This window comes from Ctenocephalides felis, unplaced genomic scaffold (genome assembly GCF_003426905.1).
Source record: "Ctenocephalides felis isolate EL2017-DRISC unplaced genomic scaffold, ASM342690v1 CF-g0.4_SCAFFOLD_03572, whole genome shotgun sequence".
NCBI lineage: Eukaryota > Metazoa > Arthropoda > Insecta > Siphonaptera > Pulicidae > Ctenocephalides > Ctenocephalides felis.
The window spans coordinates 18,435,311-18,459,203 of record NW_020539726.1 but is presented as its reverse complement, the minus strand read 5'-3'; the positions used below and the strand labels follow the sequence as shown (position 1 = coordinate 18,459,203).

Genomic DNA, 23,893 nt, shown 5'->3' with positions numbered 1-23,893 from the left:
CAAGGTAGGCCCCCCCAGATATAATACACTTATGCCAGCGTTTTTTCCAATTTTCGAAGCACCCTTGATATTCACTTTTTGATATGTCCTTGAGCACTCTCAGCGATTTTCTTCAATCGAGGAAAACCGCCGTCCTTTCATGGGTCTCTTCAACTTTGGGAATAGGAAAGAGTCACACGGAGCCATATCTGGTGAATTTTTGCACTTTGCAACACTTTATTTCATTTTTTACGCAAAATTTAATACAAATTCTTTGACTTTTCAATTCTTCCATTGTAAAAATCGCCGAGTTCAGAAAAACACGTCGAACCTTAGCGACTACCACAGACAAAGTAAACAGTGAATATAGCTGAAAATTTCATCATACTTTAGGGGCATGTATACCAACACAATAAAAAAAAAATTTTGACAATCAGACACTCCAGACCCGCGAAATTTAATTATTAGTAATTCCGGGTACTTTTTGAACACACCTCGTATGTGTATAAAATTTTATGTATATAAATTTTGCTCATAATTTCTCCAAATAACATTATTTATTTTTTCAACATTTAAAAATATTACACATCCAGCTATAATAGCTCTTCTATATTACTAAATACAGATGTGAATGCTAAATATAAACAGATGACTTTAAATCCAATGAACAATTTAATTACTACTATATGAACAAATGTTGAATTATATTAGAAGTATATATAATTATTCTTATTGTTATTAATATTCAATATAAAACTTTTATGCAACTGAGATTCCTTTCATAAAATTATATTGGTAAGGAAAGTACAAGAAATGTACAAATTTATGTATACTACGTACATATTTTTACATGTGATGAGCATATTTTGATTGATTGTGATAGCAAAAAATAACACTTTTAGATAAGATATTTGATTGAAGAATTCAAGCGTAGAATTTACTTTTGTTTCAATTTTATGTGAATTAGTTACCGTGTTTAGGTCAATTTTATTCAGTTATAATTTTATTTATGATTTACCCATAATTCACATGTTCCAATTAAACGTTATAATTTAAAATTGTGCATTTATCAATATTTAAATTATTGTCCTCTAGCGAAAATTTATGTAATTCGGTTATGATATCTCGTCACTCTGGCGACATAATATAATAAATCGTTGAAAAGTTGCTTTCAGAAATATAGATAGTTAAATTTTATAGTGGCATAGATTTCCTAAAATAGTGATTAATAATTTTAATTAAAATGGTCATAGTAATTTAGAATATATGCTAATTTAGGGTCTGAAAGGTATAGTTTTATTTTCAAATATATGTTCACTAGAAAGATTATTTATTTCTTCATAAATAGTTGATGGAATTTGACTTATTCTCCATTATTTTTCATTGAATTATTCATTTTGTATTCACTGAACTTATAGTTTTTCTTCATTATTGCTTCAAAAGATTTTAATTTTTTTTCATTGCAACTACTTGTTAAATATTTGTACCTATTCCATCAGGAAAATTTCGGTAACTTTAGAACCAATATTTATTACTATTGTAAAAAATTAAATTTACTGCATTTAACTAACAAAATTAAATAAATTTTTTCAAAACATTTTTATAAAACTTAGAAGGAACTAGATTAATATAAAAATCTAAGCTTACAAAATGTCTAAAAAATTCAATTAAAATGGTTTAATGCTCAATATAATTTCTTATACTAAAAATATGACCAAACAATTTTGAAATTAAAAATGTTATTTTTGAAGATTCTATACATTGTAATAGAGTGATTGCAACTTGTTGAATTGAATGAAACTGAATATAATTTTTTGAAAACGTCAATAATGCCAATAGAGAAAAAATTAAATAAAATATGTAAATATCTTGTTACTAGAATTAGAATAAACCAAAACAAATTTAAAATATTAAGCTTACAAATTTTTTAAAATATACAAATAAAAAAATTCAAAGTTCAATATCAGAATCAAATATTGTGGAATTAAGAATGTTAGTTTTGGAGATTCCATACATTAAAAAATTTAATTTTTTACAAATCAACCGATTTAAATAGTTTAAACATTCGATTTCTTTTAATATAAAGGCTGATTAGTTTTTGGTGAAGACAGGTCCTGCCGTTTCGGAGATATTGGGCAAAAAGTGCCAAAAGCGGTAAATCAGTTTTTGAGAGAACGTAGTACCCGATTTGAATGATTCAAAACACATTTTACTTGTATTGACAAAATAAAGAATTTTTTTTTTATTAATTCTTTTATTTACAACTGTCCAGTATAGGACATTCAGTAAATTTAATGGATTTACAATAGTCCGCCGAAAAGGTACATTGTATACTACTTTGACTTGAAAATAAAGAATTGATGAAATTTTTGGAAAGACAGTTCTAGCGGGTTTGGAGCAGAAAGTGAAAAAAAGATATTTGGTGGTTAAAAATAAACATTAAACGTATGCACATCAAATTATCAGATATTTGATAAAGTATTCAAAAATGAGTACTTTCTTTTGTTACAATTTTGTTGGGTTTCGTACCAGGATTTTTAATTTTCGAAGCTTACTTATACGGTTCAAGCAAATTTCAAAATTTTCCGAAAATATATTTAAAATGCGTTATTCACCTCCTGCTAATATAAACTTTTTCAAGTGTTTTGAGCGATAAGATCGCCCTGTATATTTTATGAACAATGAAATATATAGTGATTATAATTGTGTATTTGATATATAAAACAATTGTTGTAAATCATTGATCAATTTTTATTGATTACTGATTTTTATCCTCGAATATATAATTCTGGTATGGAAAGTTCCAGCAATTTGCCTTAAGGCACGATGCCATACACCACTTGTTCTGAATTCAATCGCTTAATACAAAATTTGTCCAGAAATGCCAGTAAAGAGTATAGTTCATTATACATCCACTAATATATGTTTAATATGTGTAATATATGACTACGATTCTGAGCAGCATCCTTTTCTTACAAAAGTTTTACCATCGCTGACCTTCACGCCTAAGACGTTTCGGAAAGCCGTAATAGGCATCAATACAAGAACCTTTAAACAATCAATAAAAATGTAGTAATATTAAACAAAAGTATAGGCACATTAATGAATCGAACACTTCTAGGCGCCAGTTAGCTTAATGAAGTCTGCATACGTCACAAATATGATTGCCATCGGATAATGGAGGCCGTTCACCTATTTACATATTACCTACTCTTGCAACTATTAGATATACTTATTTACATTTCTCTAGACACGAATTACGATCGGACGCAGACACTCCACATTTGATTAGTGTTTGCAAACTTTTGAATTAGGATGAAGGATCGATTTTCGAATACTTGAAGCTTTCTTAAATGTAATCATTACACTTAAATGTAGTCGATTATATTGTCATTTTTAGGTTTATACTCTGTTACTCGAAATTTTTTAATACTAAAATTTAAAATTATAAAAATCTGTAGATCCGTGTTACCGAAGTCGTCGACGGAAATTTGTATCCAGCAAACACACACAAACACACACACACACATACACACACAAACACACACACACACTCACATACACACACACAAATACAACTATTTTTTCTAAGGTATGCCAAATTGTTCAGAAACCTCTGAAACGTAAAAATATATAAAAAATTTCATTTTAATTTTTTTTATCACCAAGGATCGACTTTCGAATACATGAAGCTTTGAATGTAATCATTGAACTTAAATGTAGTCGATTATATTATCATTTTTAGATTTTCACTGTTTTACTCGAATTTTTTTTAAAATAAAATTATCAATTTTTTTACCATTTTACAAACTTGATTAAATACGCCAACTTTTGATGAAACTTGCCAACATATTTAAGTACATTTTTTTAAAGGAAAGTCTCTCAAAGTCGACCGATTTTAAACAGATAAAATCTATAGTTCGCCAAAAAGTCTTCATTCTTGAAAACTTGGTGTAATTGTGGTGTTTTTTTACTGTGGTCCAAGAAATGTTATTCATTGTTATGGTTCCAAAGATTAATTAAACAAAATTAATCTTAATTAAATGCGCCAACTTTTGATGAAACTTGCCAACATATTTTAGTACAATTTTTTAAGGAGAGTCTCTCAAAGTCGACCGATTTTAAAAAGATCAAATCCATAGTTAACCAAAAAGTCTTCATTCTTGAAAACTTGGTGTAATTGCGGTATTCTTTTACTGTAGCCCAAGAAATGTTATTGATGGTTATGGTTTCAAAGTTCAAAAAAACAATATTAATAAAAATAACTAAAATAACCAAAAAATGCTCATAATTTTACCAAAGCTCTAAATTGAACTTGAAAGCTCATAATTTCCAAGCAACATGAGATATTTTTTTTCTATTTTTTCTTTTCTTTATGGTTAATAATATCACCCCGTTTGGCGTGACGTAGAGGTCTAGGAAAACCCTGTATTTATCTTATATATATAATGATGTATGAATCAAATTCTTTCTAAACGGTTATTCGAATTTTGATAAATCTTTCTAAAGTTTGTCAAGGAAAAATTTTAAGACGTGATGAAATTTAAAAATATAATAATATTGTAGAAGTATATGGAAAAAATGGCAAAAAACAACATATCATTGTTTGACATGCATAACATTTTGACATGAGATCTGTCATCTGCCAGCCAATTCACTTGAATCTGAATTAAGCTTTAATTATGAGCCTAGAAAAATGTTATGTCTACATTATTATTGTGAAAAGGCAGCTAAAACTGAGATGTGCCAGAAATTAAAATTGTATAAGATACAGTATGTTTTGGCAGATGAAATTATACAATTCAGTTTAACACGACAATAACTTCAAAATTGCATATACATTATTTTTCAAACTTATGCATGTCGTATTTTGTTTTACTTTATTAAATTATTTAACAATACAAACAAATATTTTTACCCTATTGAAAAAATCAGAATTTTGTTTCATGAGTCAAAAATTCATTTGTTTGGCATTGAATATAGAATATTTAGCAATAGTTCACAATCTTAGATTGAACAGTGCACATATGAATTAGATTTCAGAAATGAATTCACCTAAGATTTGAACTTAAGTGGTAATGCTTATTAAATTATTAGCAAGCAAATGAAATTTAGAAATTAATATAACAAAGAAGCAACTAACATATGGTACATGGTTATAAAAATTATAGATTAAATTATTGAAGCAATTATATTAGGCAGGAAAATCAAGGAGGTATTGTTCTTATGCCGCAAATACTATAATAATTCTTTCTAAATTTATTATGCCGATTAAAAAACTACAATTTTCAAAACATATAGCTTACGCTAAAATTCTACATGAATCACAAATGCAAGACGTTAAACGGTATAGAGTATGATATTAAAAAAAATTAATTTTTGAATTGCAGTCGTGGGTACAGGACAGTATCTGCCGGGTCATCTAGTATATATATATATGCCATCTAGTATATATATCTAGTATATATATATGCCATCTAGTATATATATATATATATATATATATATATATATTTGCCAATGCAAGGTATAGTTGATGTTTTTATATTAAAAGTTCAAATTTAGTTTTAAATAAAATATTAACTAGCTGTAAGTGGAATTCTGTCTTGAGGCTATTATGGCACCGTGCCTTAAGGCAAATTGCTGGAACTTCCCGTTGAATACTAAATGTTTTCTAATAGATTATTATAAATATTGTATCATTGTCTAATATAAAATAATAAAATAAAATCTGAAATATTAAATAAAAAAACTAAAAAAAAAAAAAAAAAAAAAAAAAAAAAAAAAATCCAAAATCAATTATTTGTTAAGACAAGCAGAAAGTTCTGTGAATCATTTAAATCGGACGCTTAGTTCTCTCAAAAAATGCTATTTTTTACATATTAGCTCCGTATCTTCAAAAGGCTGGGCCTGCCTTGCCAAAAACTAATAAACACTTCTCCAAATCATTACTAATTGAATGTTTTTTTAGATCATTCAAATCGGATACTCCGTTCTCTCAAACTTCGATTTCTATTTTCTGCACTCTTTGCTCCGTATCTTCGAAACGGCTGGACCTGCCTTTGCCAAAACTAATCAGCTCTTTTCCCTATCAATAGAAATCGAATGTTTTGAACCATTCAAATCCGTTGATCCGTGCGCCCTAAAACGTGACTGAAATTTGTATCCACACATACATACACACACACACACATACACACACACACACACAACACACACATCCATTTTTTCTGAGGTATGCCAAAACGTTCAGAAACCTTCAAAACGTCGAGAAATGTAAAAATTTTCAATTCCGATTTTCGGCCATTACAATAACTTACCCTACGGAAGTTAAAAGAATGTTTTTAATAAATAACTGTTATTGAAATTACACTGATGATGAGGCACGCCTTAGTCTCGAAACGTTTGTAATAATAAAATAAAGTTGTGATAAAAAAATCTGAGTGCTGTTTTGTTCATATTAAACAATTAATATATATATATATATATATATATGATATTCAGTTTTCAGGGCATACATCAATTAAAAAATTTGTATGACTTTAAAACATTTTTTTATTTATTCCATACGTTTCGACACATTGTTTTGTGTCATCTTCAGTGGACTCTAGATTGAAAGAACAGATAGAAATTATTAAATAAAAACTAATATATAAGAAGTGATATGGTATGAACTTACTGCATGAATTGAATTAATCCTAATTATTTATATTATAAATGTTCACAATGCACAATCTTAATTATTTCATATTATAAATGTCACAATGAACAATCCTAATATTTCATATTATAAATGTTCACACAGTGCACTAAAAAACTAATCCTTGTCATTTTAAGTTGAAATATATAAATTTTTGACTGAGATTTTTATGAATTTGTGAAGAACATCGCGCATACATTTCTGTGCTCCGATGTATGGTGCCTACTGAATGTACGTCAATGTGCGAACACATGTTGAGGGCTGAGGTACAAGGCAAACGAACTGACCAAAGAATTTAAGATTTGACAACGCGAGAGGGTACATATAGTGAAATATAAAAAAAAACATGACAATTGTGAGGGTGGACATAATTAGTAAAATTGAGATCAAATTAAAAGAAAAAAAGAAAAAGAAAAATTGGGCAATTAAAATTAATATAATTAAACGTCGATCATGATAGGTAACTTTTTTAAAGGTATGAATTTCGAGACATTGTTTAAGACTACTGGTAATTCTCGCACAGTGAGGAAGTATCCAATCTTTTGTTTAAACTATTTTGTAAAGGTGTATCAGACAAGATTCTGAAAGGTCTCGAGATGTATTCGATTCGTGATATAAAATTGTGGCCACATCAAAATTGTATTGCCCTGAAAACTGATGTATTGCCATGAAAACTGAATATCACATATTTCAACATCAAAATTATATAAAAAATTTAATATATATATATATATATAGATATATATATATACATATCTAGATATATATATATATTATATATATATATATATATATATATATATATACATATCTATATATATTTATATCTATACATTGTATGTAATCATTAAATATTTTTTATATAGTTATTGATTTGATACTTCGCTCCATTAATGCATTTATTAAAATGCAACACTTATTTTATATAGACTGTTTCATATAATAAACTATCGCAAATCAATAAAATATGTTTGAGATTAAACATATAAGAAGCGGCTTATTTGCAATAAAATATGGAATAAATTAAAAAATAAGTTATTTATTTATAATAGCTGGTAAACTAAAAAAATATAATGCATTTATATATTTTATATGAGATGTTACTTTGATGATACACTACATAATGACTAAAATGGAATTGAATACCAATTGATGATGGTTTTATATAATGTATCAATAATTATTTTTGTATAAGTTCTAATAATTTGACCAAGTATATTTTTCTTTAATTTTATTTAATATAATATTATATTATTTATTACTATATTATATTATTTTATATTTACAAAACTGCATAATTAGCGTAAAATTAGGATATTTTATTCTATTAAAAAAGTATTTATCAAAAAAAAAAAACTTATTAGAAAAGTATAAAAATCTTTGATCGTTTTACAAATTCGAAAATGTCATGACAAGTATCTAATTTTATTTTTCTTATACTTCCTAGCCAACTCCATACTCATGACGATAATCAATTATGAATTAATTAACAATATATTTAATTATTTGAACTAATTAATTCGCAATGAACAAGATAAAATAAGCATAACTGTAATATGAAAAAAAATATATAAAAAACAGGATTATTTATATACACTTTTGATGTTCCAAATTTATTCTTCACTGTATTACTCGAAGTAAAAACAATGCTTACATCGCACTGCTTCTATTAATTTATAAGAATTAGAGATATTTTTAGGATATATGTATGAAAAATGACATCATATGTTGCTTTAAAATAACTTATTATAAAAGAAAAAATATTTTTATGGTTTTATTTTTGCTATGTATTGTAGATTATGTCAATAATAAACAATGGATTGTATAAAACTGTCTCAATCAAATTCGAAAAATTTAATTTAATTTGATAAGAACCCTTTTGTAGGAGTAACGTAAAATTAAAACAATAGTAATTGAAATCTTTTTTCTATAATTGAAAAAAGGACCTATTTCATTTTTTAGCGCGCTGAATTATATATAAACTAGTGGGTATGGCATCGAGCCTTAAGGCAAATTGCTGGAACATCACGTACAAAAAATTTTAATATTTTAAAAAAGCTTCAAAATTTTTTGAAAACTTTGACTAAATTAAATTTCTGACAATTATGAAATTATTGAAAAAAATTAACATTTTTGTAAAATTTGAATTTTTTCAACACACACACGCATTCATCCATTTGTTCTATGGTATGCCAAAAGGTTCAGAAACCACTCAAACGTAAAGATATATAAAAATTTTCATTTTCGATTTTTTTGCGATTACTATAACTTACCCAATGGAAAGTTAAAAATACGTTAAGCTGAAATTAGAAAGCAGGTAAGGACACGACTGCGCGCTCGACTCACGATAATAAAAATATAAAACTTATAAATATATACCAGAAATTTATAGCACTTGAGATTGAATTCCTGTTATATGATTTATAAAAAATTATAAAAAAAAATCATATTCAATGATCTTCATTAATTAAATTTGATTAACTTCGATAAACTCTGTTCTAGTGCACTAGTGCAAAACCCCGCGGTGCATCTTCCCACGCATTTTGGCTCGCGACCTTGCCTATACGCCCATAGATTCGTGCCAATTCATAAATGCTTTTGATTGATTTATTCATTATTCAAATCAAATATGATCTGATTTACATTATATAAATACAACTTTGTTAAGTGAATTTTGATGTGCAATAAAATAATATGAGATAAAATTTATTATTACTATCGTAAAAGTGTTACCCAGATTTGTTCCACTAGCACAGTTAAATGGTAAATGAAATTTTGGTTCGTGTCCTGAGAGTTTTGTTAGTTTCATTTTATAGAAAACGTCTGTGTTTATTTAATGATCACTTTTTAACTTCCTGTAGGGTAAGTTATTGTAATGGGCCGAAAATCGAAATTGAAAATTTCTCGACGTTCTGGAGGTTTCTGAACATTTTGGCATACCTCAGAAAAAATGGATGTGTGTGTTTGTGTGTGTGTATGTATGTATGGATACAAATTTCCAGTCACGTTTTTGGGCGCACGGATCAACCGATTTGAATGGTTCAAAAAACATTCGATTCCTATTTATAGGGAGATGTGCTGATTAGTTTTTGGCAAAGACAGGCTCAGCCGTTTCGGAGAAACGGAGCAAAGAGTGCAGAAAATAGAAATCGAGTTTTTGAGAGATCGGAGCATCGGATTTGAATGATCCAAAAAACATTCAATTCGTAATTCGCAAAGGCAGTTCTAGCGGTTTCGGAGATACAGAGTTAAATGTGCAAAAAATTGCTGTTTCTGAAAGAACTAAGCGTCCGATTTGAATGATTCAAAGAACTTTCTACATGTTTTAACAAAATAATTGCTTTTTGGAAAAAAAAATTGTTTAAATTTTTTTTTTTTTAAATATTTTTTTTGTATATAGAAAATAATTCTGATTTTAATTATAATTTTGACTCAAGTTCTAATATACTTTAAACAAATATTTTCAACTTTGCAATTCAGTTTATATAATTCTTATAAATATTAGACAATGTTACAGTATTTATAATAATCTATTTGAAAACATTTAATATTCCTCGAACATTTCGTTACGGTGCGGAAGGTTCCAGCAATTTGCCTTAAGGCACGATGCCATACATGCCACTAGTTTTAACTTATTTTCCTTAAAATTTTTTCTATATTATATAAAATATTTTTTTATATCTAAAGATTCTAATACTTTATAGTTACATCAATAATAATTTAGGTAATGTATATTTCAATAAAATCATATAATTCATATGTTAGTTGAAAATTAAATTAAATTTTTTTTACAAATACATATTAAAAAAATTATATTACTGCCGTGATTAATTCAAATAATGCTGTATAACATAAAAATAGATATTTTTTGAAAAAAAAAAAACGCCAAAGTATCTAATAAAAACTTATAATTAGTTTCTGTGTTTTCTTATTTTAAAAGATAAGCCTAAAGTATAACTGCATGCCATTGTAGAGAATGTAATTTTCATATTATATTATATTTCATATTATATTTATTTTTATGTTTTAATTATTAATCATTATCAATTTTTACAGCTTCAACATCTTTCTGAACAATTAAAATACTAGCACTGCTTCTAGCTAAAGATTTAGGGGTCAATTTTTGGATGAAACATAAATATTATGGTAATGCTATTTTACGGGTCTATTTTCGTATGAGTTGGTATTAACAAACTGTGAGAAAGCTATGAATTTTCTGTACGATCACATGTTTTACATATGAAAACTATCTTCACGTATGTGTTATCACAAAGACATCAGGAAGTTGCACTCATGATAAAATTGTTATTTGACGTTTGCGCGTTTTGTAAGTTAGGTTTTATGTGTAAAACGCCTGATAGCACAGCAAATACATAATTTTTGACGTTTTGGTAATTATATATTTTTTATGAATATAGACTTGTGACATAGCATTGCCATAACATTTCTACTCTATATGAGAATTGTCTGCTTAAATTTGTGATGCACTTTGAATATTTTCACGTATATAACAATTGGTATAACAAATATATTTATTGTAATAATAACTGTATTATTATTAAAAACACATATTAAATATATATTCAAAGTGTAAGGGTTCATAATTACCATCATCTTATATCTCTCAATTAACTTGTTCCCTTTTCAAAGCCAATAAAAAAATAAAAAAAAACTCTTTCCCGCTAAACCGCATTGAATATTTTTAATAAAAATAATGTTATACATGAATGAATAAATTTGAAGACAAGAATCGCTTAATTATACAAATCGGTTAACTTTATTATTAAAGCCTTGCCATAGCCCATTATTTAATCATCTATATTTAGTAGTTTTCGCAATAGTCGCTTTCCAAAATCCAACATTGTGGTCAGATCTTGTAAGATTGTGTGCTTGTTTATATTCTAATTTCTTTCGCCATAAATATGTTTGCGGTTGAGGATGTGTCTTTTAAGACATATATCTGCAGAAAAATAACAAACATAACATGTTTTAAGTTTGTTTAGGTGTTGTGGGCGTCACAGCATGTTATAGCACGATTTAGCATCTAATTATTGCTTTTTTCAATGTTGGAAATAATGAAAGAGCTGATGAATATATTTTTTCATATTCATAAATAATATTTAAAGATTTTATAAATTTCTAAGAATTATGTTTTCAGTACAAGTATTTCACGTAAAAGACCAGGTAAAGGCGAAGGACCAAGTAAAGGTAAAGGACCAGGTAAAGGTAAATAATCAGGTAAAGGTAAAGAACCAGATAAAGGTAAAAGACAAGTGAAGGACCAGTTAGAGGGCCAGGTAATAGACCAGGTAAAGGATCCGATAAAGAACCAGGTAAAGGTAAAGGACCAGGCGAAAGCAAAGGACCAGGTAAAAAACAGGTAACGGTTAAAAGACCAGGCAAAGGACCAGGTGAAGGTAAAGAAACCAGGTAAAGGTAAAAGATTAGGTAAAAGGCCAAGTACTTGTAAATTTTTGAAAATTATATTTTCAGTATTATACCAAAATTATAATATAATTCAGTACACTAATAAAAGGTGAACCACTGGGTTTTCCTTTTATAATTTAATGTTATTTGTCAAAATAATTACTCAATGTCTTTTTATTTAGACAGATTGTAATTTATAAGAAAAAAAAAAAAAAAATATTTTCAGTACATGTATTTCACGTATGCGCAGAATATAGATTTGAATAAAAATTTAATTTACCATTGCCGAAATTGACTTTGAGCAATATTGTAAAAACCAAACCAATTACTTCACATCAAATAACACATATCTAACATCCACTATACTATCACACTTTGTTTAAATATGCTTACTATGTTCAGTGAAACTAATATATTGAAGAAATGTGTTTTTTCGTATTTTTTTAAAAATATTGTCTGGTGCTTTTTACATCATAGGCAGGGTAAAATGAAACACCTAGGAGGCAAACACTTTAACTTAATTTACTTTTTTATTTACTATTTTTTATAGCTTACAGAAGCCAGAAAATGGTTTAATTGTTCTTTATAACCCTATCCATGTGTAAGTTTTTTTAAAGGTTATATAAAAACATCTGTTGAATCTAACTTAAAATTAGCAATACATCGTATAAAACAATTAAATAACGTACACTGAAAAATTATATATAGATCCCGTGAACTGAATAAATCTATCCATTTGTGCAAAATAGTTTAAACCTTATTTTTTTCTATTTAGAATTAAACTATCAAAAATAGTGAAATAGATATCTCGCATATATAAAAAGTAAGTTACTAGATGATTTCAAATATCTATCCTAATTTATTTTTTGGTGCTGATATAGGTACATTACTAAGCATTGAAAATCACATTATACAGATGTATCTGATACTTGCAAATCATAATAATATAGACCTAAAAGTTTTATGCCAGACTTAGGTTAATAAACTGATTAAGAAAAAATCCATATTTATCTTACCATCCACAAGATTGATATAAAAATGGGACCAATCGAAATAAACACCTGGGCAAAATTCAAAATATAAACTTTCTATTAAAACTATTTGACTGAAATTTTGCAAATATATTTAATAATAACCCTGAATTAACTAATTAGTTCTAAAGTACTTGAAGCTGAAAGTATGAACCTACATGTGTTGGACTATTTATTTTAACATACATAACCATTTGGAACAATACTTAAATTATGAACTTATTAGCTAGCTAAATTATTTCATAAACTATTCAAAAAAAATCACAAAAGTCGTAATATACTGATACCTAGCTCTTCAGCTACTTCATCAGAAACGTAACCTGCCTACGTTTTCTGGCAGTGACAGATTTACAATTTATAATCGCACACAAAGGTCTCTGGTTCTGCGATATGTGAATATTAGAATAGCGATGAATTCATTCATGATATTCGAAAGGTTAGTTATTACACTTTTTTGAATGGAACTTTTCAAACGGCTCCATTCATATCTACGCGTCTAGAGCGTTTTGTAGTAAACGCTGAACGCCTTTCACTATTATAGGTTGACATGTTTCAGGGCCGCAATTTATTCACGATTTTGATGCGAGTTGTGTAAAACGAGATAAATAAATTAGCTGAAGAGGAGATTACGTAAATTGTGACTTTATATGCTGATTCAATATCGCATTAAGTTTACAGAAATATTTGTCTAAATTAGAGATCAATTCTCCGTTACAATAGATCTAACTGCACAGCAATTACATAGCATTTTGACAGTTTTCACTACCAATTTATATTTAAAAAGGACCGTAATATAGCGTTACTATAACAACGCTATGTTAGGGCTTATTTTACTGAAGAATTGGCATCTCAATATAAAAAAATGAATTTGCATTTTTATTAACCTACCGAAGGAAAAGTTTATGCTTAGTAAAAGTATGTACGTATGTGTATATATGGCTGAGTGAGTGTATATGTAGACCGATTTTTGGCCTTTTTTTCTAAAACAGCTAAACCTATTTCCAAAATTTAAAAATCTCGATGAGGACTATCGTTTATCAGCTTTGCTTGACGATCGCAAGATCAGTTTCTTTGTAATTAACAAAAAAATCCTGAATCAATTTTAAAAAATTCAAAAACTGTTTGAAAAGTATTAATTAGTTTTGATAAAAATAAGACGGGCCGAAATAATTAATTGCTGAAAATTTTTTATTGACGATTTTTATGAATTTCTTTTGACTATAGATATCATGGTCATATAGAACATACTAGAATAATAAGGCTCTACGTTTAATTTTAAAAATTTGTCAAAGCCTAAAAAGTGACCAGTTTTTTGATGTTCATTAAAATTACATCTTTCATCAACGTTTTCTCAAAACCTGCTGAATCGATTTCAAAAATTCAACTAGTTGAAAGTGGCATTTAGCCACATGAAGGAAAGTTGCATGAACTTACCGAAATGTGTAAGAATTGACAATCGAAATTGAAATTTAGATATTTAGATAAAATTTTCAACTGTTTATTTCGAAAATAAAGTTATCGCTTTCAATTAAATCTAAACATAGCGATTTCGAATAGAATTTTCTCAAAGACATTGAAATTAACTGTGCTAATAGCTAATAGCACAGACACGTGCATGTATGCCCTAAAATTGTAGCTAATTATTTTAAATTTTAATGAATTGGTAATCTTTGACTCATCACATCACAAACGCAATTTTTGACAAAAATTTTGACTATTTTGTTTTATCAAATTTTGATGAATTTTTAACATTAAACTATTTGTCGTAGGGGCGTAACATTTTTGTATGTTTTATAAGACCATGATACCTGTTGCCGAAAAAAGGTTCATAAAAATCGACAAATAATTTCTTTTTTTAAAGCTAATTACAAGAAAAGGGCTTGGTAGATTTTTACCTAAAACTAATCAGTATCATTACCAAAAAATATCTTTCAAACAATTTTTAATTTCAAAATCGATTCAGAATCAAAAGCTAAAACGTAGACGTAACATTTTTTACTGTTCTGCTATTTACAAAGAAACGGCTTAGCCGATCGCTGCACAATACTGAGTAAAGATAATTCACATCAAAATACTTTTGAATATTTGAAATTGGTTCAGGCGTTTTTGAGCAAACGTCGATGAAATGTCTAATTTTGACAAACGCCAAAAAAATGATACTAATTTTTGCAAACTTTGACGAATTTTCAAAATTAAACAGCTTGTCGTAGGGCCATAATATTTCAGTATGATCTACAAGACTATGGTATCTACCGTCAAAAAAATCATAAAAAAATTTCTCCTTTGGGAAGTTAATTAGCAACGAAAAAAGTGAACAGTCTATAAAACTACTCTAGTTGTATAAAAAATGTTACCATCAATTTAAATCAATAAATAATACCAGGGACTACGTGCATAATATATGTAATTGTGCTAGTATTTTCTTATAGCTAAGCTTAATATTTCAAAAAATAATTTATTCAGTTTCTTAAAAAAATGTCGAAGTTTTTCATGAAATTTAACCATAATGATACAATTCATGAACTAAACCGTCTTTGGTTGAATTATAAAAATTAATTACAATTTGGAATAATAAGCTACAATTTTAAGAGCATACAAGCACATGTCGGGGCACTAAAATTAATGTAACTACAGATAATTTAAATAGGTTTGAGAAATATCAATTGGTTATCGCAATAACATTATTTTCTAAATATACAGTTGAAAATTTTATTTAAATATCCAAATCTCAATTTTGATTGATTAAGTCAATTATTACACCTATCGGGAAGTTCATGTAACTTGCCTTAAGACAAAATGCTACTTTCAACTAATTTATGATTATATCACAAAAGAACGAAATGAACCAGAGGCGATTGTTTAACCAATAATTAATATGATATATTACATTACACGTATAAAAAACTTTAAATTAATACTTGTAAATTAAACCATTTTTTCATACTAAAAAAGAAAAAAAGCTAGATGTGAATTAATTTAAACAAGACAGATCATAAGAAGCACGCCACAACATTTGATACCAGTTTGAATGTATATTCCTTCTATATTTCAACAATGATAAATATGAAGATTAGTATTGTCACCTTTCAACGACATCTAATCCTCTTGGTAATTTATATAACTGCATTTAAACAAAATGTCTCTTAATGGTTACATAGGTCGATTGTGTGTTATATTTTTCAGCGCTTACCATTAAAACACAAAGAAAAGGAGATTGATGATGTTGAGCAATAGCTAATGCAAGATGTATGTAGAACTCAACTGTAATTCAGTCATGGCATGTAAAAACAAAAACATTGAAATGTTTTCTGCTCACAAGATATATTATTATATAGAGATTATTCTTACAAAACAGAAAATTCTGAGTCGAGATATGTGAGTGTTTCAATTTGTCAAAATGGTAACTAGAGAAGCGGCGGGGATCCATTATCTGTTCAACTGATATTACCGTTACAGGAGTTTCAATTGAAAACTAAAGTAGGTTGAAATTTTCCATCAGAAATTAACACAGCTGACTGATCGTTTCAATAGTCTACCAAGGAAGTAAAATATTTATATCACAAGGATTAGTAAAAAAATAACTAACTCCCCGTAGGGTAAGGTATAGTTATCGCAGAAAAATCGAAAATGAATATTTTAATATATGTTTACCTTTCAAAGGTTTCCGAACATTTCGGCAAACCTTAGAAAAAGTGAATGTATGTGTGTATATGTGTGAGGATACAAATTTTCGTCGACGATTTCGGGAACAACCGATTTTTATAATTCGTTCGATTCGTATTGATACGGAGACGTGCTGATTAGTTTTTGACAAAGGCAGGTCTAGCCGTTTCGAGGATGCGGGAAAAAAAGAGCTAAGAGCAGTAACTCAGTCATAAAACGGAGCATCCCATTTTAATAATTCAAAAAACATTTTACGATTAAATTTTTGAGAAGGCGGGCCAAGCGGTTTCAGAGCTCGGTTGAAAAGAGTAAAAAAAATGCAATTTTTGGCGGTCGAAAATGATTATTTAAAATATGCACATCAAATTATCAGATACTTTATGGAGATTTTAATAATGTGTACCATTTTTGTCTATATTTTTATGGGTTACGTGACCATGTTTGTCCGTTAGACGCTTTGATATTAAGTCTCCATGCAGCTCAAGCAATGCGATTACTTTGAAAAATCAAAATTTCCAAAATATTTCAAACTAAAAAAGCATTTTTTTCCAAAAGTTTTTTGTCCAAAAAAGTAATTTTTTTTTCAAAAATTTAAAATTTCCCAAAAATCCATTTTTTTAATCCAAAGTTAAAAACATATTTAATCTTTTTTAAAAATTTAATTTTTGGTACGGGAAGTTCCAACAATTTGCCTCAAGGCACGATGCCATACACCACTAGTTAAATTTCTCAAACATACACGTGTGTGTGTACGTACATGTATATATGTAACTGTAAAAATATTTAAAAAAACTAAGAACAATCTAGATATTAGAAAGAAAAAAGTTGTGTTTTGAGTCTCGGTTAGATTCTTCTTTAGTGCATAACACATACAAACAATTTTAAAATCATTAAAACCAAGCACAATAAACAAATTGTGAACTAATAGTAATATAGTATATTAACAGCGCACAAAAAGATTAAATTTTAAATTCACTTACCTCTACTTATTGCTTTGATACATTCTTCTTAATGTTTATCTGAAAAAAAAAATTCAACTTTTTATAAACTATATTATTTAATATAAATACTAAAATTATTAATTTAAATAAATTTATTAGTGCTTATGATGCAGTATTTGGTATAAAAAATATTTAATATACATACAAAAATGTTGAGTGGATACTTCGATAAACACATACTTCGTTAATGAATAAAATAAAATAATACCTATTTAATTTAAAAAAAAGTCAATTTGAATAATAAGATACTAATGAGGTTCTTATCCCTATTTTGTTCAAAATTAAATATAAGCCTTCATTTTGTGATGTTCAAATTATTTAAATGGTAATTGATATAACAACAACAAACATAAATATAAAAAACGAGTCAGAACATTCTTAACCTTCACCAATATCAAAATATTTTTTTTTGTATTATATAACGCAAATATTTTTTGCATTATATAGATATCACGATATTCATTATCTATTTAACTTTAAATATGAACCTTCATTTTGAGATGTTTAATTAAATATTACTGACTAGATAAAGTGCGATTGATATAAAAAATACAAACATAAATATAACAAACATAAAATTAAACTAACAAATATTAAATTAATTACATAAGCCTATATTTTTTGTTTACTATCCAATCATTTATATAAATATCACGCCTCAAACCAATAACTGTCAATATGAACTAATTGAATATATTGTCCTAGATCGTTTGTCGATCTCTATTGAACTGCCAATACAATACATGGATAAACATGCAGTTTTTTATTGCGAAATAAAAGAAATAAATTCGTAGAATTTTTTTGCTGTAGGTTTATGAATCTATAAAAGAATATCACTAATCATAATGACTATGAAATTAGATATTAGCAAACGCAGAAATAGAGAAATTTGCGTAAGATACCGCTATAGCGATTTGAATGATTCAAAATACTTTTAGCTTGTGTTGATGAAATGATTGTTTTTTTTTAAAAAAAAGTATTTCAAACTAAAAAAAAATTAAATATCGAAAACAATACTAATTTTAATATTAATTCTAGCTACAATATTTGAAACAAATAATTTTAACTTTGAAATACAGTTTATATAATTCTTAAAAATATTAGACAATATTCTTCATTCTAACTCCGCTTCTAAAGGGATAATTTTTTTTAATTTTTTTTTAATTATATTTTTAACAGCAATCAGAACCTTACGTCCTATGAGCTGTTGGGCTGAACTTCTTCTTACTTCGTATTTTTTAGATGGTAACCCAATGGTTAATCCATCCATATTTGATGATTTTTGTTATTAGAATTAATCTAATAGAGCTGACTTTTTTATTGGTGCAGCAATGCCGGGCAAGGGCTATTTTTACTTGGAAACATATTGATATCTATATTTCCAAGTGAAAACCGTTGTCACTGCTGCCTGACAACAGGCTGCTCGAAGTGGGTATCGAACCAGGGACCTCTGATTCAGGTCCCATGGCTCTTAACCGCTCACCTACGGGCGAGCCCTCTAAAGGGATCATTGAGTTTTGTTTATTTAACTTTGATGTAAACTTATATGAATACCATTGTCCAATTTCTAACTTATATTTTGTCTATACGCCCCCAAATACACGCCTAACTGGTTAGTCCATCAAGACCTAAACATAAACACCATTACTGAGGAAATTAAATTAATTAGTCAAAAATATAAGAGCAGAGTACAAAACCATCCTAATATTCTGGCCAAGAACTTATTGAAGTCGCACTGCATCGAACGGCTAAAAAGAAAATGCCCCCCCGACGAATCCGACACATTGACCTCCACATAATATATAATATATTCATTCTAATTAGCAGTACTACTTATTTAGTTGTTTATTCATGTTTTTATTTATTTTTATTGTGTTTAGTTTATTAGTTATGTCTTTTTTATTTGTTGTTATAATTCACAATTTATACTCATTTACCTCATAGATCATTTTATTCTTAAGTTCACAAAATTTAAATTTAATATATCAAAATTGAAAAGGCTTACTACTGGGTAACCTTTTAGATCTAATGTTTAATATTTCATGTATCATCAAAATTACTGAATGTCTTCCTTTTGTAAAGACAGATTGCAATTCAATAAAGAGAATAAAAAAATGTTCTGTCTATACAATACGAATAATGAAAGTTACAGTATTTATAATAATACATTTCAAAGCATTTAATATGTCTTGAATATTTTATTACAGTTCGGGAAATTCATGCATTTTGCCTTAAAGTACGATGCCATACACCACTAGTTATAAGTAAAAGTGAGCTTTAGTTAGAAAAGGAATAAAAACCTGAATCTTTTGCGACATTTAAATCATTTGTTTGCAATTATAATTTTTTTTCTTCACAAGCAACATGTTTTTTGAATCAATGGAATCGGATGCTTTGTTCTCTCAAAAACTGCCATTCTTACAATTTTAGCTCCGTATCTCTAACTGGTCTGGGCCTATCTTTGACAAAAACTCTTCACTATCATTACGAATTAAATGTTTTCTTGTATAGAATCAATGTTAAATATAATTTTTGATTTTCATACCTACCCCACCGGAAGTTGAATGGTAAAGTGAAAGTGATTAAAAGTAACGTAGTATAAGAGTATTACTTTACGTTTGCATTGTACTATTCTCTAATTGAACTCATCTATTTTTTGCTTATCGATGTCCCAAGCCAATCCTCTCATTAATTACGATTAAAATCAATATAGCAATTACGAAACTAAAATAAGTCATTAGACATCCGGCATCTTAGTTGATTTTGAAGAGATCGTTCCGGCGTGGGCGGCCGGAAGCGGGCCCACGTGCCAAAGCGAGCCATTACCTGCCCTGAGGCCATTACATAAATTAAGAAATCGTGAAGGGAATTTCGAATTCACTACATGCATAGTAGTAATATATTTGGTAATAATTATGACGAGAATGGAAATCGATCGAATGCGTAAAATAGCAAAGGGCTTTCATTCAACTTTCTGAAGTAGCGATTCATGAATGAAATAGAAATCGCGTGTGGGTGATGGTGATGGGTTACGCATGCGTGATGGAGAGAAGAGCCCTTGAGAGGTACAGAAGATTGCAATCGGTTGTGTTCTAAATTGTTTGAAATTTTCACATAAGTAAGTTGTTTAGTAGTTTTACTATTGGTAAATGTAGCCTTACGTTAAATTTATTATTTTTAATTTCCCCAAGGTGAAAGAAGCCGGAGAAAAAATATTCGTCAGCAGAGTTGGAATAGCTATTTATATAATTTATCTCTTTTAAACTTAACTTTAACATAATTTACTGCTTCATTTGCTATTTTTTATTTTTTACACCTTTGCCATGGTAAAGGTACAGTTGATCCTTCTTACCTCACCGTAGTATAAGCTTTTATACAGGCTGTGTAAGAAAAAACTGTTGGACCTAAATTAAAATTAGCAATACATCTTATGACAATTAAATTACGTATACCTAAAAAATATTAGGACTTCGTAAACTAAACAACAGTGCTCCCAACCAAAAAAACTACCGACAAAAGAAAATACTTTTTTTAATGCATTTTCAAACATTGCCCTTTATTTTCCGTCATAAGAATCAAGGTGATGTCTGGTTATTCATTTTTTTCCATCTACTTTGAAATATTGTTATAAATTTTTTTTTAACTTTACTAGTTTTTGAGATATCGGTGGTGTACCTTTTTACTCACGGACCATTAAGCCCCGCACTATCCTATATGTCAGCGTTTACTCTGTTATCCCGATAGTAATAACTTGAAAACCATTTGAAAAACCTCGAAGTTCTGCAGAAAATAGCAACTATTTTGCAAATGACTTTGTTCTAAAACGATTTAGATAATTCAATTAATGTTGCGCAGATACCTGTTGGTAAGCGGTTGGAACGACGGAATTTGAATTAGAAGTCACGAGTTCGATTCCTGTTTCAGGCAGCTTGGTGTCAAGCACTAGTGACAACAGTTTTCAATTGGCAAAACAGACAGCAACATGCAGCCAAGTAAAAATAATTTAATATAGGGCATTGCTACATCAAAAAAAATTCATCACTATTCTATTATATTGTACGAAATTTTGTTAATAAAATTTTAATGTTGAACCTACACCAGGTTCAGAAATGAAATTCATATTATTTATATATTTTTTTAAATATAAAATCTAAAATACTTAATAGATTATAATAAACAATCTGACTTAACTATGGATACGAAGTGACAAAATCATTTTCAGTTTACAATGTGATATCAGTAGGAACAATTAACTGATTAATAACTCTGGAAATTCGTAAAAAATTTTTTGCTTATTGCTTAATCTACTTATTCAATTCTTCAATCGAAAAAGAAATGATCTGGTGCTCAATCCCGTAAGCGAAAACCTGCGAAAGATTAAACTAATTATTAAGAATTTCGAGCTGATTTAATTGAAACGGAGCTTGTTAAAAAAATTGATTCAAATTATAATAGAGACAATGGAAAATGGAGAGTCAGTGCTTAGAAAATGGCTTGTTTATTCCGAGAAATTTTATTGTAACTTCTGTTCTTGTTGCAAATGTTCTGCATCTGATGTTTGGACATTACACTACAATATAATGTAATATAATGTCTATGATCTGATGAACTTTTGAAGGTTGAAGACATGCGTGGTTAGAGTTATGAAAATTGAACAAATATGATAAATGTAAGCAAAATTTACTTTGGAACAAAAATCGTAGAGCTTTTTTTATACCAAAGTGGTGTTCATACTCTAAATTTAATAATTATTAACTATGCAGAAAAAATACAGTTACAAATATAATTAGTTTTTTTATATAGTTTAAGAAATATGTAATTTTTTTGCATTTTTACTGATCTTTATACAATACTTTCAAAATACGTTAAAAATTTAACTATAAAACAACAATCTGATACTCTGAATTTGACCGGAAAGTAAAAATGAATACAGTTAGGCCCTTACGATATCAATAAGAAGAAATTTGCGATGCCATTTTGGATATTGTAAATATTGAAAAATTAAATAGAATCCAACATGAAATACGAGTATTGCTCTCTTGGCTTGCTCAATAGAATAAATCGCATAATAAGTAAAATGTTTCAAAATCCAAATAATAATATAACGCATACGTTAAAAAAATTGAAAATTTAAAAATATTTTATAAATCTTGCCATAAATAAATAATCAACCCGCGAATTGCCTCGATTCTCTAAATTTATTTAAAATCAATGTAGTTTATACGCTTTTAGATTATATCTTATTTACGTAAATATTTATATCATTTTAATGATAAACTGTTAAAACAGTTAAAATTAATGAGAGGGGGCGCTAGAAAAAAATTGCATGCGGGCGCTAAAGACTCCAGGACCGGCTCTGGGTGTAACTCTAATAGAGCATTGTTTGTAGCAGTCTCATTATGATCCCAAGACTTGGTTAATTATCATCCCACGAAGTTGGTTAAGTACCATTGGCTAAAACTCGAAATTAATTTGAGCAATTAACTATTGCTCATATATATCTATTTGAGCAATACAGTAGTCATAAAAAATATTTATCTGAAAGTTTTGCATGCCTATTATCCACATGTGATCAGCACCAGCACCAGGCGTGATACGCCGCCAGTTAGAATCTCATAATCATAGAACACTGCGTACGTACTTATTTTGTACGGACTTATATTATATTATATTGAATCTGATAACAAATTTGTCGCTAGTTATTTTAATTGACGAATGCTCGAAGGCAAGTAGGAAATGTACGATAAGTGATATTAGTATTAAAATACACGTAATCATAAATATAGGCATTAGCATTATCCCTGGTCAAGGAAAGCCGGCATGATGTCATACGACAATATAAAATACATACCGCTGATTATGCATTCTAATAACTAGACTTTTAGGCGTTTCAATTTCTTTTCATTGCGTAATAAATTGATTTATTATTCAGTTGAGATTATGTAAAGTGGAAATTATATGAGCGAGGATTTTTTGAGTACTTGTTTTTGCAATTAATTGTTATTAGTCGATTTCTAAAATAATAGTGATATATATGATGGCTATTATTATATATATGCAAAATAATATTATGTAATGAACGTGATTCAATA

At 28.0% G+C, this 23,893-nt stretch overlaps 2 protein-coding genes across 2 annotated transcripts in view; one reads left to right on the top strand and one right to left on the bottom strand.

Moving 5' to 3' along the window:
- LOC113387600 (COP9 signalosome complex subunit 1-like) overlaps positions 1–23,893 on the bottom strand; it is a 256,475-nt gene that overhangs the window by 61,381 nt on the left and 171,201 nt on the right. Inside the window, exon 2 of the mRNA XM_026624943.1 lies at positions 17,781–17,819. The gene's annotated coding sequence lies outside the window, so the exon portion shown is untranslated. The remainder of the gene's footprint in view (positions 1–17,780; positions 17,820–23,893) is intronic.
- The window catches only part of LOC113388194 (gamma-glutamyl hydrolase-like), an 81,216-nt gene that overhangs the window by 48,605 nt on the left and 8,718 nt on the right, over positions 1–23,893 (top strand).